Consider the following 12,680-nt stretch of genomic DNA (forward strand, 5'->3'; position numbering starts at 1 on the left):
TCTCCAAGCAGACCTGTCCAGGGCTAAGGATGGGACCTCATTTGGGTCGATGTTGCGGTTGAAGAGGCGTTGATTTATAACATCAGTCCATTTGGTGCGTGGCCTCCCTCGAGGACCTTTCCAGACAATCAAGGGATTGAAGTCTGATATGGTTCTTTTAGGGGTAGTTAGTGGAAGGCGGAGTAAGTGGCCGTACCGTCTTAGAGAACGAGCTTCTACTTAAACACTTAAAGCAAATTATGAATCTTGCATAGAACGACAGCTGTGATGCAAAGTAACGAGGTGACAAGCTGATTATCCTAGGCCGATTATTTAGGTACGATGTAAAGGATGCGATTGAGGTTTAGGGTAACTTGATGCCAGTTAAGAATTTTGGTCCACCTCTCCCAAATGACCCCGCTGATATACCGGTGGGGCTAGATAGTGATTCCAGTGATATGCCGAGACAGTGATACCATCGACAGCCTTAACTCAGCTATTATCGGCAACTAAAAGTCCTGCTATTGCTGTTATTAGCCCTAATGACCTACATCGTTCAAGCACTCGTATTGTGGCACCCAGAGGAAACCATTCTTCCAGAAAAAGATTTAATAGAAGATCACACAGTGAATTTTCCCGGAATTTTGTTAATAATAGACAGCAAGATAGGTTAACAGGTATTAACATTCGCAGTCGCGAGTATTACCACTTTACATTATCCCAAACAGAGGGTAGGAATGAGAAACTCAAGGAAGAGGCTAGTAATATTAACGCACAGACAGAAAGCGTAGACGCATATAATAAAGGACCATATAATGACCATATAATGGACCATATAATGAATTTAGTGTCATAGAACATATAAGGAGTATGTGATAAGTTGCCCTATTTATATGATGAATTACTGTCATTTGATGTGATTTCGTTTATTTAAACATGGAACGATCATTCTCCTGTACTACCTCTCCCAAGGTATTTGGTTGAACAGGTGGTGCGTAAACCAGCAATAAATAATAGACATTATGGTGGTATTTTGGTTTTGATTAAATCATCAACTATTGATGGTTATAAAAGAGTTAATAGTAGTTCTGAAAACTATCGTTGGCTGTGCATTTGTTTCAAATGTGGGAAGAAATTAATTTTGGGTATAGTATATATGCCTCCAGAGAATAGTTCGTTTAGTCGAGAAAATACTTGGGAAATTTTAGGTGATGAATTGTCGCTAATACAAGAAGGTTATACTGATTTGGAGTACGTTTTGATGAGGAATTTTAATGCTTATACCGGTATTGAGGCTTTAGATTCCATACTTATCAATCTCAAATTTAGGAGATTTGGTCCCAATTTGTTGTAGTATACCACGAAGTAATAACAATGAAAAATGAAAAATAAATGTTTGGGGAAGAAAACTCCTGGTGCTCTGCGGGGAACATGGTCTGATGATTGCGTATGGTAGGTTTGGAAACGATAAGGGTAGGGGCGAGGGCATTAAAGGCGAAAGGCATTACTTGCCTTTCGGGCCCAACTCCAAGTGTTGTAGATTATGCACTGATTAATACACTATTTACACCTGAAACAATTTGTATGGATGTGCTAAACTTACTTGGATCCGATCATACAGCTATTAAGCTTAAGGTTAAGACTGGGCAGTTTCAAGGCGCTGATCCGCGAGTTAGAAATGTATGTAATGCGGACCTTAGATGAGATGGCTTAGAAAAACTAATTAGACAGGATCTGACAGATAATGAGTTTGTAGCATTTAAAGGGGACCTTTTGAAGTTGCATGTAACAAATAAGTTGAAAGCGTTAAAAGAGGATGGAATAGATATACATGGTATAATAATGGAGCTAAATGAAATAATTTGCAGTTGTGCAGAATCGTATAACCTGACAAAAAAAAAGAAAATTGAAAGATATTTTGATTTGGAATGTAAGGTAATGAAAAAAATCTGAGATATTTATTGAGTCGTTTAAAGGAATGTAATAGCACTGAAGATCAAAGTTTAAGATTAGCCGACTATAAAGATAAAAGAAGAAATTATAAAAGGTTAGTAAAAATTAAAAAAAAAGTTTGAGAATATGAAGAAACTAGATATTGCAGATGATTTTAGAAATGAAGATTTTAAGAAGTTTTGGGGTTATATAAGGAATGACAGTCTGAAAAGAAAAGGGAATAGGCAGGTTGCTCCAGACGACAATTCATAGCCTGATTACCTAGAAAGCTTGGAAGCTGATTGTACAGAAATACAAGAGGTAGCACATACCCCAAATATGGTTGTTTATCCAGTGAAGGAACATAATTATAATTTAGCAGGGGATGTGAGTAATGATGAGATTAAGTTTGTATTCAAGAATTTAAAAGGAGGTTCGGCTGCAGGTGTTGATGTCATACCAATAACTTTATTTGAGAATTTTCTTTCAATTTTTATGTCGATAATTGTTTTTCTTTGTAATAAGGTGTTAACGTCAGGACAATGGCCAAATGATTGGAAGAGATCATTGCTTATCCCGCTTTTTAAGAGAGGAAACCCCAAGTTGCACAAGAATTATCACTTAATAGCGCGTGTCCCTGCTTTAAGTAAGGTATGAAACTAAGAGAGGAAAGAAAATAATAAATTAAAAATAAAATAAAAAAGGTGCGAAAACGAGGATTTTGTCAGCCATTGGCAAAACACAAAGCGAAAAAAACTAGCAAAAATTTCGACAAAGACCTCTGCCATGTCGTCCTCAGGGCTTACCAAAAAAAAGAAAAGAAAAACAAAAAAACAACCTTTCGAAGTTTCCCCGACAGCCACTGGCTGACAAAATCCTCGTTTTCTCACTTTTTTTTATCTTATTTTTCATTTATTATTTTCGTACCTCTCTTAGTTTCATTTGTCATATATAGCCAGTATGGTCTTAGAATATATTTAAGTAAGGTAATGGAGAAACTATTAGATACCAGGCTTTCTAAATGGTTAAATGAAAATTAATATAATACATGACGAACAAGGAGGTTTTAGGATAGGGTACGGGACGGTAAGTACAATATTTATTTTAAAGTCACTAATTGGTAAGTATGAAAAGCAAACACTTGCCTTTATGAGTTCAGAGAGTTAAGAGCAATTCAATCGGATAAAATACAGGATTAAATCTGGTCAGCTTGCGTAACCAATTTTTACCTTTGTGTGGCTTTGTGCCATAATTGTGATTATCTTTTTTGAAGACAAGAAAAGTAACTTATTGCTTGGTAGCAATGCTAAATAAAATTAAGGACTACATTTGTACATCGATAAGATCCAAAATGTGAAAATGACAAACCAAACACTAGATGCCGAGAAAATGCAAAATAATGAAAATGCTAAAAAAAATGAAGAAATTAAAAAAGAGCTGGAAAAGGTGAAATCAGACCTAGTAATCACATACAAACGAGCCAACAAGCTCGAAGAAGAGCAGAAAAGAACAAATTTGATTATATTTAATTATACTCCGTAACACCTTATATATCAATTAAACCATGCTATGCCATCTCTAAAAATAAGTCGGGGTGATGTACGTGACATTTTTAGTTTGAAATCAGGGCCAGTAGTAGTGAAGCTAAACTCGGTCTAAATCAGAGACTACATCTGGAGAAATAATTTCTTTATGAGAAAGACAGGTCTATCGGTGGCACCAGATTACACGGCTAAATAAAGGGAGGCCCATAGATTTGACTTACTTGACTTAATGCTCATGCTCAGCAGGGTCGCGAGCGTAGAGGGAACTGTTTGACAGCGCTATCAGTCTTCTCCTAGCAGCCCTGTCCAGGGCTAAGGATGGGGCCTCATTTGGGTCCATGTTGCGGTTGAAGAGTCTTTGATTTATAACATCAGCCAATCTGGTGCACGGCCTCCCTCGAGGACGTTTTCAGACAATTGAGGGATTCAAGTCCGACATGATCGGTTTAGAGGTAGTTGGCGGGAGACGGAGTAAGCGGCCGTACTGTCTTGGAGAACAAGCTTCTACTTAAACACTTAAAGTAAATACGCAGAACGACAGCCGTGATGCAAAGTTACGAGGTGGCAAGCTGTTTATCCTAGGCCAACTATTCAGGTACGAAGGAAAGGCTGTGATTCAGCTTAAGAGTAACTTGATGCCAGTTAAAAATTTTGGTCCACCTCCTAGTGCTAGGCTCCCAAATGACCCCGCTGATATACCGGTGGGGCTAGATAGTGATTCTAGTGATAGTGATGCCGAAACAGTAATACCATTGACAGCCTTTTCTCAGGCACTGTCGGCAACTAAAAGTCCTGCTATTGCAGTTATTAGCCCTAATTAACCACATCGACCAAGCAATCGTAATGTGGCACCCAGAGGAAACCATTCTCCAAGAAAACGACTTAACAGAAGACCTGGCAGTGGCTTTTCCCGTGATTTTGTTGATAATAGACAGCAAGATAGGTTAACAGATATTAATAGTCACAGTTGCGAGTATTACCATTTTACCTTTCCCCGACAGAGGCTAGGAATAAGAAACTTCAAGAAGAAGCTAGTGGTATTAATGGGCGGACAGAAGGCATAGATGCATAGGAAAAAAAAGGGTCATATACTGAGTTTAGTGTCATGGAACATATAAGGACTATGTGGTAAGTTGCCTTATTTATATGATGAATTACTTTCATTTGATGTGATTTTTTTTATTGAAACATGGAACGATCATTCTCCTGTATTATCTCTCCCAGGGTATTTGGTTGAACAGGTGGTGCGTAAACCAGCAAGAAATTATAGAATTATTTTGGTTTCATCAGCTATTGATGGTTATAAAAGAGTTAATAGTAGATCTGAAAACTTAATTTGGTTGCTTATTTGTTTTAAATATGGGAAGAAATTAATTTTTGTTGTTGTGTATCCCTCCATAGAATAGTTCGCATAGTCGAGAAAATACGTGGGAAATTTTAGATGATGAATTGTCGCTAATACAAGAAAGTTATAGTGATTTGGAGTGCGTTTTGATGGGGGATTTTAATGTTTATACAAGTATTGAGGTTTAAGATTCCAGATTTATTAATCCCAAATTTAGGAGATTTGGTCCCAATTTGTTGTAGAATACCACGAAATAATAACAATGAAAAATGATAATAAATATTTGGGGAAGAAAGCTCCCGGCACTCTGCGGGGAACATGGTCTGATGATTGCGAAGTGATTTGAGGGCAAGTAACCCCCCTCTCACGCCCACCTTTTCCCCAAACACATCCAATCAAACTTTTAAGACATCTATTTTATTAAACGTAGCTTTAAGTTCTGGAAATTAGGTCTTTGAGGATTACAATTCTCCCAAAGCCCTCAGGGCAAGGGTTGTAATTTAAGGATTCTCCGAATCCTTCATATTATTTCTTATGGAAGGGATGCTCGTATAAACTTTAGAGAGGGATCATTTGATTGAAAATTGAAAGTTCTTGTTCGCTTTTAAAGAATCAAAAGAGATTGAAGGACAACTGGACCATCTCCCTCCTCCACGCTCTAAATGCATCAGATAAAAATTTTGAGATAGACATTTTGTTAAAAATAGTTCGAAGTTCTGATAACAAAAAACTCCGGTGTCGACACAGCCCCCCAGGGCCCAGGGGTAGGCATTGTAAGTTATGCCCTGGGGTATAACTTATTAAGGGGGTTTAAAACTTATGGGAAGGGGTTTTGTATGGGGAGAACACATAGGACATATATTATAATTATCCAATTATAAGGTTAAAATACATACTCTGTGATAGATGCAAAACTGCTTTGGCACACTCCTATTAAGGTCAATTCCAAACAGTCGTGATCCCTTTGTGTCAGCAAGTGAAATGGTCTAAACCCCCTTATTGGAGCTATTTTTCAATCCATTCATTGTTGTCAATCGCTGTCCACAAGTTATGCAAGCTGCCTATTGTTCATATATAAGATTTTTATAAAAGAGGTAATCTTATAGACTTTGAAAAAAGCCTCATTTGAATTAAATTAAAAGATCTAGATCCGTTTATTAAAGTAAAGAATAATCGGACAGTAAGTATTCCGTCGTGGTATGGTTCACATTTTAACACCTGGGGTCCGGACTATCATATAACCTACCAAGCATACAACTACCCCAAATCAGTATCAATAAATGAATGAAACCCAAAACGGACAAAAATTAAAATAAATATTAGAGTAACGAGCATAAATTAATGTGAGTAGGGTTCAAAACCCCTATGCTTTCTGAAAGCCAGAATATAATTTGTACTTTACTGAAAAAATATTCAAATGAGCTTACTGAAAAAAAATGTGCATTGTCAATTTAATATACACATGGTAATATTTATTCCCTAAAATCTTAATTAATTTTTGATTTCTTAAAGTTACAAAAGTGAAGATATTTCAGAGAATTGTTTTCAGTAAAGCCCCAATGACGCAGTAGGTTTTAGGCTTCTGCAGTGATACGATACCCAAACTCTTGTTTGTAGTTATTTTTATTCGTTTCAAACTTTATTTGCATATTGAATTTAAGTTTCACTCGTTTTAAGATTTATTTCTTCATTTACATTAATATATATTTTATGTTTGTTCGCATTGATTGTTTATTTAATTTCTGTTCGTTTTAAGTTTAATTTATACTTTAATAGCAAAATATTTTTTTTGTTTTAAGCTTGATTTTCATGTTCAACCTAAGCATTACTCGCTTTAAGATCTATTTATTCATTTATATTATTACTTGTTGTATGTTTTTTGATATGACTGTATATTTAATTTCTGTTCGGTTTGGGTTTCATTTGTTCTTTAATAGTAGTTTCTGGTCGTTTTGAGTTTGAATTTTAAAAGGTATTTGTATCTCCTGAGCTTAAGTTTAAAATGATCTTTACTTTTCTTTGAAAAACATATTTTTAGGAAAGTTTTTTTTAATTAATTCAACGAAATGACCATATGTAAAGGAGATATTGCTATATGATCGTTGAACTATTTTTAACAAAATGGCCTCCTCAAATTTTTTATCAGGTTTATTTGGGGAAAAGGGCTTGGGGGGGCTTTGGCCGTCTGATCCCTTTTTACTCTTCAAAAGCGAAATAGAACTCTCGATTTACAATCGAATGAGCCCCTTTCGAAGTTTAAATGACGACCCCTTCTATAGGAAGTGCCTCTGGGAAAAAAATGGAGTGTGTGGGGAGACTAGCTGCCCTCCAATCACTTTTGACTCTTAAAAAGTGAACTAAAACTTTCAATTTCCAATCAAATGAGCCCTCTAGGAATTTTATACGAGCGTCCCTTACATGACAACCATATATGCCCCTAGGGCATAACTTACAACGCCTACCCCTCGGCCCTGGGGGTTGTGTCGACACGGAGTATTTTGTTATCAGAACTTTGAACTATTTTTAGCATAATATCTATCTCAAAATTTGTATCTGATGCATTTAGGGCGTAGAGGAGGGGGGCTGGTTGCCCTCCGATCTCTTTTGACTCTTAAAGAGTGAACAAGAACTTTCAATTTCAGATCAAATGAGCCCTCTCCGAAGTTTATACGAGGATCCATTCCATAAGAACTATATATGCCCCTAGAGCATAACTCATAAAGCCTGCCTCCGGGCCGTGGCGGATTCCGTCGACACAGGAATTTTTCTCATCTGACCTTTGAACTATTTTTAATTAAATGACTATTATAAAATTTTATCAGATGGGCTTGGGGAAAAAAGGTGTGTGGGGGGGGGGGCTAGTTGTCCTCGGATATCTTTTGACTCTTTAAAAGTGAACTTGAACTTTCAATTTCCAATCAAAGGAGCCCTCTCTGAAGTTTATACGAGCATCCCTTTGATAACAACCATATGCGCCCCAGGACAACACTTACAACGCGTACCCCCCGGGCTCCGGGGGTGTTTTTGTTATCTAATTTTCGAACAATTTCCAAAACACTGGCTATCTAAAAATTTGTAGCGGACGTGTTTGGGGAAAAAAAGAGCGTGGGCTGGCTAGTTTAACTCTCTTGACTCTTAAAAAGTGAACTAGAACTTTCAATTTCCAATGAAATGAGACCTCTATGATGTTTATACGATCATCCCTTTCATAAGAACAATACATGCCTTTAGGGCATAACTTAGAACGCCTTCACCTGGGCGCTGGGGGGTTGTATTGACACCCAAGTTTTTCTTATCCAACCTTTGGACTATTATTTTATAAAGAGATGTCTATCTCAAAATCTTCATCAGATGGGTTTTGAAAAAGAAGGCGTGGGGGGGGGATAGCTGCCCTTGGATCTGGTTTGAGTATTAAAAGTGATCTCAAACTGCCAATAACCAATCCACTGCCTACTCTACGAAGTTTATACGAGCATCTCTTCCATACAAACTTTATAGGCCTCAGGGCGCAACATATGGTATCTACCCCGCAACCCTGGGGGGTTATGATGACACCTTAGTTTTTATTATCTGACTTTTGAGGATTTTGAACTTAATGACCATCTCAAAATTTTTATTGGATGCATTTGGGGGGAAAAGGGGCATGGAGGGAGGCTATTAGCCCTCCAATCTCTTTTGACTCTGAAAAACTTAACTAGAACTTTCAATTTCCAATCAAATGAGCCATCTTTGCACTTTTTACGAGCATGCCTTCAATAAGAACCATATATTCCCCCAGGGCATAACTTAAAACCCCTGCCCTTGGGCCATGGGGTCTTTTTTTACCCCTGAGTATTCGTTATATGGTCATTGAACTATTTAAAAAAATGTATCTTAAAGTTCTCATCGGATGGGTTTGAGGGAAAATGGGCGGGCAGGGAGGGGGGCAGGTGCCCTCTAATCTCTTTTGACTCTTAAAAAGTGAACTAGGACCTTCAATATCCAATGAAGTGATCCTTCTTTGAAGTTAATACGCGCATCCCTTCCATAAGACCCATAAATGCCCACAGGGCATAACTTATAACCCTTGCCCCTGAAGACTCTGGGGGGAGTGTCCTGCTCAAACATATAATTTCCAGAACTTTCAACTACGTTGAAAAAATGGCTATATCAAAATTTTGATTGGATGTGTTTGGGGAAATGGTGGGCTTGGAAGGGGTGTCAATTGTATCAGAAATACTTTTGACTAGGGAAAGGAGAACTAGCCATTTAAATTTCCAATCGAATGAGCCCTTTCTGAAGTTTCTAAAACAATGTTTTCTATAGAAAACTTTATATGTCCCCAGGGTATAACTTGCAATTCTTGCCCTGAGGGCCGTGGGGGAGTTGCCATCCTCAAAGACCTAACTTCTAGAACTTAAAACTACGTTTAATAAAATAGCTGTGTCAATTTTTTTTTGCATGTGTTTCGGGAAAAGGTGGGCGTGAGAGGGGGGTTAGTTGCCCTCAAATCAGTTTCGAATATTAAAAAGGGCACTAGCCCTTTGAATTTCCAACCGAATGAGTCTTTTTTGAAGTTTATACGACAACGCCTTCTATAAAAACCTTATATGCCCCCAGGGCATAACTTAAAAACTTGCCCTGAGGGTTGTGGGGGAGTGTCCTCCTCAAAAACATATTTTCTATCTGTATATCAACTACTCTGAACAAAATGGCTATTTCATAATTTTGATTGGATGTGTTTGGGGGAATGATGGGCATTGGGGGGGGGGGGGGCTAGTTACCTCCAATCACTTTCGACTATTAAAAAGGGCACCATTGAATTTCCAATCGAATGACCCTTTTTTGAAGTTTCTACGACACCGGCTTCTATAAAAACCTTATGTGCCCCCAGGGCATAATTTAAAACCCTTGCCCTGAGGGTTGTGGGGGAGTGTCCTCCTCAAAAACATAATTTCTATCTGGAAATCAACTACGCTGAACAAAATGGCTATCTCAAAATTTTGATTGGATGTGTTCGGGGAAATGATGGGTGTGGGGGGGGGGGGCTCGTTGCCCTCAAATAACTTTTGACAATTAAAAATGGCACTAGAATTCTCCATTTCCAATCGAATGAGCCCCCTTTGAAGTTTATATGACGACCCTTTCCATATGAAGTACCTCTGGGAAAAAATAAATAATAAAACACTGGAGCCGTATGGCCTTTACTATAGGCAACGCAATAGCGTTGCCTCTGATACGGTCTGTCAGCCGGGTACCCAGAACAATCTTTAAGCAATTTCTCTGGAAAGCATCTAGCAAATCTTCATCCGATTTTCGGAGCTTCCATGCTGCAGAGGCATATTTGACCACTGTCGTCACTGTAGTTTCTAATATTCTAATCTTGGTTTGCAGACTTATCTTCCTATTCTTCCAAACTTTTTTTAAGTGTGAAAAAAAACCCTGCGCCTTGACTATTCTATTTTTAACATCTTCACTGCTCCCACCATCGTTACTAATGATACTGCCGAGGTAAGTGAAGCTGTCCACCTGATCAATTTTTCATTACCCAACGTCACCTTTTCATCTGCACTTATTCCTAGCCTTAGTGACTTAGTCTTCTTAACATTAATTTTCAAACCTATTCTAGCACCTTGAACTCGCAAAACCTCTATAACTTCATTCATTTTCATTGCACTTTCATTTAGGATGCTTAAAACATCAGCATAATCTAAGTCTAGGAGACTTTTTCCTCCCCATTTGATTCCGTGGTCTCACATTGCCTTTCCTGTGCTCCTTAAAACAAAGTCCATCAAAATAATCCATATAAAGGGGGATAGAACACAACCCTTCTTAACTCCTGATTTATTACAAAACCAGCTGCTAACCTCATTTCCTACCTTAACCGCAGCAGTGTTATTCTCGTACATAGCACTAATCACTTTAATGTATTTGTGTGGTTTACCATACAAGGATAAAACCTTTACTAAGGCTCTTCTATTAACAGAATCAAACGCTTGCTCATTATCTATAAAACTGAGGACCAAAGGTGTTTGAAAACTCAAGCACTTCTCAATTATTAGCCTAAGAGCAAAAATTTGGTCGACACATCTTCTACCTTTTCTAAAACCGCACTGTTCTTCTCTTAAAACTTTGTCTACAGCATCGCTCAGTCCAAAAAGTATCATATTACTAAGTCCTAGTAATTTACTACCTACAGACACCAGACTAATGCCTCGATAATTACCACACTCACTTTTATCACCTTTCTTATAAAGTGACTTAATTAAGGTTTTCCTAAAATCGTTAGGTACTTCCACTTTTTCAAAAAACTTTTTCATAATCTTCAGTAGCTTATTTCTAACCTCAGAGCCACCATATTTAAAAAACTCATTTACCACCCTATTAGCACCTGCAGCCTTATTATTTTTTAACCCTTTCAGTACTGTTACTAATTCCTTCTCACAAAACAAATCTTCCTTCACATCCAAGGTATCACAAACTTTTTCATTTTCCTCCATATCTTTTCCTGCAACTCGGTTAAGCAAATTCTCAAAATGTTCGGCCCATCTCTCTTTACTTTTTTCCTTATCGCTAATTGCGGTCCCATTCCTATCTTTAACTGGGCCGAGTCCGGATTGACTACTCCCTCTCAATTTGTTCACATACCAGTATAATATTTTACTATAATGCCGTCTAGCTGAATCTTCCAGATCATCGGTAATTTTATCCATGGCCTTCAGTTCACACCTCCTTAGTTCATATTTTAAGGCCTTCTCCACTTTCTTTGCATTCCATTTGTTTTCATATGATCTATCACTCAGATCATTCTTTTACAAGTCCTTTCTCCTTTCTATTATAGATAGAGCTTTTCCACTAATATTCTTAGCTGCAGTTCTAGCTTTCTTCCCTAAGACACCTTCAGCAACTTCACAAATTGAAAAGCTTATTTTTATAAGACATGTCAACTGTTGATCAACAAAAAAAGTTACCGTGATTCAGCATGATTTCACAAATCTTGACTCGAAAGAGGGACGGCGGAAAAAAACCTATTATAATTTAGGCATCACTGCTGGGTGTGTTATTGGCTTGTTGTTAGCCTTAAGTCAAGAGAGATTTTTTTGGCTTCTGAAGAGTGGTCACACAGTTTTCCACGTTGGAGGAAGTATGGATTAATAAGTGATTATTCTATTTAAGAGTGTTACTTTTTTGCTATAGCAACAAGGAAGCTCATTGCTCATTACAAACATATTTGTTTTGGAAGTTCAAAAAGTTGTTTTTCTTGGATCATTATAAATCTGCACTTCTGAAACTATTTTCTTTCTATTTTCCTTTAATAGTTATTTTGAATACAAATGTATTATATATTTAATTAAAATTGCCATTTTTCGATTAGAGCAGAATTTTTGTGTTTTTCTTAGGAAAAATGTAAAATAAAAACAAATGAAGGGTTTAATTAGTAGCAAAAAGAGTATGGCGTAGTAGGTTTTAAGCTTTTACAGTGAGAAAAGGAGGCAGTACCGAAACTCTTGTTTGTAGTTCAAGCTTGATTTGCATATTCAATTTAAGTTTCACTCGTTTTAAGATTTAATATTTATGCTATATTAGTACTTGTTGTTTTTTTGGCTATGATTGTTTATTTAATTTCTGTTCGTTTTGGGAATCTTTTATTCTTTTACAGTAATTTCTGGTCGTTTTGAGTTTCAGTTATTTTAGATTTTTATTTCTTCTTATCTTGAGTTTAATATACTCTTTGCTATTGTATTCAAAACAAAACAAATGAAGGGTATAATTAGTAGCAAAAATAGTCTATGACACAATAGGTTTTTAACTTATAAAGTGAAAGAAGGAGGTAGTACCCTAACTCTTGTTTGTAGGAATTTTTGTCCGTTTCAAACTTGATTTGTATATTCGATTTAGGT

General features: G+C 37.0%; 1 protein-coding gene across 1 annotated transcript in view; it reads right to left on the bottom strand.

Moving 5' to 3' along the window:
- LOC148955828 (uncharacterized) overlaps positions 1-12,680 on the bottom strand; it is a 31,385-nt gene that overhangs the window by 17,627 nt on the left and 1,078 nt on the right. The gene's annotated exons all lie outside the window — the stretch shown is intronic.

The sequence above is a fragment of the Artemia sp. Qi Xiang Cuo genome, chromosome 2 (genome assembly GCF_049724085.1).
Source record: "Artemia sp. Qi Xiang Cuo chromosome 2, ASM4972408v1, whole genome shotgun sequence".
Taxonomy (NCBI): domain Eukaryota; kingdom Metazoa; phylum Arthropoda; class Branchiopoda; order Anostraca; family Artemiidae; genus Artemia; species Artemia sp. Qi Xiang Cuo.